Source organism: Suricata suricatta, chromosome 14, assembly GCF_006229205.1.
Source record: "Suricata suricatta isolate VVHF042 chromosome 14, meerkat_22Aug2017_6uvM2_HiC, whole genome shotgun sequence".
Lineage (NCBI taxonomy): Eukaryota > Metazoa > Chordata > Mammalia > Carnivora > Herpestidae > Suricata > Suricata suricatta.
Window position 1 is genome coordinate 73,154,696 of NC_043713.1, and position 2,238 is coordinate 73,156,933.

Sequence of the window (2,238 nt, forward strand, 5' to 3'; positions counted from 1 at the left end):
GGAAGGGAGCTGCTGTCCGGAGAACACCCGTGAGCGAGAGCCTCCTAAATGCGGAGCACTTGGCCAATGTAGTTTCAAATACATCATCCCTTTAAGTCATGGAAACAACCCTAGCTGGTGCCAAATGCATTTTTTCAGATGAGAGATTTGGGTTCCCGGGGGGGGGGGGGGGGGGGGGGAAGAAGCTCCCCAGAGTTAGCTCAGCTAGAAAGCATCAGAGCTGGCCCCTAGACCTTCTGACTCCCAAACCAGTATCTGTGAAGCCTGGGACCGAAGGGGAAGCCCTATTGCGGCCTAGCCTTTGTTGAGATTAGCAACAAGAATGGGCATCTGCATCCCTGTCATTAGATCACACGGTTTCCCCAATTATAAAATTAATTCTTGTCTAATGTAGGTATTTCAGAAAATACCAAAACATATGAAGGAGAGCCAATCAACTCTATTCCCACCATCCGGAGGTAATGATTATTAAGATCTTGATGGAGTTCCTCCCTTCTTGTTTCTGTACCGCATGCAAAGGCAGCCGGCACAAAGGGAATCATCCCAGGGACTCCCCGGGTTGCTAAGGCTATACCCCACCCCACCCCAGCTTCCCCCAACCTCAACAACTCCAGATGCAATAGAGACAATTACCCTACTGCTCCAGTAGAAAGCCTTCCTGGGGTGGGGGCACCGGGCGGCTCAGTCGGTTGAGCTCCTGACTCTTGGTGTCCGCTCGGGTCATGATCTCCCAGTTTGCGAGTTTGGGCCCCACGCTGGGCTGTAAGCCGATGGCAGGATGGCACAGAGCCTGCTTGGAATTCTCTCTCTCGCCTTCCCTACTCGTTCTCCCTCAATAAATAAATAAACAAATAAATAAATTTTAAAAAAGAAAAGAAAGAAAGCCTACCCGGTTGGAGCTGTGTGCATCTCACCCAGTTACCACTGGACACACCGACCGCTGCTCTGACACCTTCCCTTCTTTCACTGCTCCTGCGCCTCCCTCAAATTGATTCGTTTGCCTGGGGTGCAGGCACTGCTGACGTCACACACACCTCCTCGCCTGCCCAAGCCCATCTGGAGCAAAGCATTCCCACAGGGCCAGCCCCAGAGGGACAGAGGCAGGACACGGTCTTATAAGGACGGGCGACCTACGTTCAAGTCCAGACTCTGTCCAGAGCAGCTCTCAACTCTCAGAGCCTCTGGTTCATGTCTCCAACACAAGGCATAAGGGACCCCAACCCCCTGGCATCGTTGTGAGGATTACATGAGATAAAGTCAAGCAAATGCTCAATTAATAGCAACTGTTGCCTTTTATTAGCAAGGAGAAGTGACCTGAATCATATTCCTACTGATTGCCAACAACTGTTGAGTCCTTCCTAAGGGGTAGGCACACTTCCCACTAATTCTTAACAACCACCTCAGGTGATAGGTATTGGGATTAGTCCATTTAGAGATGAGGAAGCTGACCCAGGAAGATGAAATCCTCTGTCCAAGGATACACGGCAAGCTCATGGCAGAGTTTGGATCGGACCCTAGTTCTTCTGGCCCCTGCCCACCCGGGGACCAGCACAATTCCAAATGGCAGACTCGGCACCTTTCCCATGCCTTCCTCAATCCTCCCTAACTCAGATCCCCCTTACTCTGTCTGGGAAACAAACCTCCTCCTAGCGGAGGTCTAGGACACCTGGCCAAGGAGCCCACTGCAAGGTGATGGGGATCTGAGGAAAGTGCTCTTCATCTCCAGACGCCCCCAGTCCAGTTCTACCACAGCCCGCTTCCCCCTACCCCTCCCTAAGTCCCCTCAGGAATGGGCACTGGGCCCATGGAGAAGTGGAAAGAGCCCCAGGCTTGGAATCAAACAAGTGAAGTTCAAGTGCTACGCAAGCATCTTTGGGTTGGTCACTCACCCTTTAGAGTCGGCTTCCTCATCCATGAAAGGATGGACAATGTCTTCCCTGACCACTCCCTAGGTGTTTTGGGAAAATTGCAGATTGAAAACCACTTTGAAAGTGGCACAATCTGTGAATGTGTAACAGTGATGTGAGAGTCCACACCACCTTCACCACACAAGCACGTAAGAACAGAGCATCGTGGCATTTTGTAGCAGGAAAAGTGGGGGCTCTGGAGGCAAGTTTGTTTTCCCCCATATGGATGTCTAGTTGACCCAAGACCATTTCTTGAAGGAAGTGCCCTTTCCCCACTGCTCTCTGGGGTCAACTTGGTCAGAAAGCATATGCCACCATGTTGGGGGGGGGG

The 2,238-nt window shown here is 51.6% G+C and overlaps 1 protein-coding gene across 1 annotated transcript in view; it reads right to left on the bottom strand.

The window, feature by feature from the left end:
• WSCD2 (WSC domain containing 2) overlaps positions 1-799 on the bottom strand; it is a 110,936-nt gene extending 110,137 nt beyond the window's left edge. The window contains exon 1 of the mRNA XM_029922283.1: positions 634-799. The gene's annotated coding sequence lies outside the window, so the exon portion shown is untranslated. The remainder of the gene's footprint in view (positions 1-633) is intronic.
• Positions 800-2,238: the final 1,439 nt, after the last annotated feature.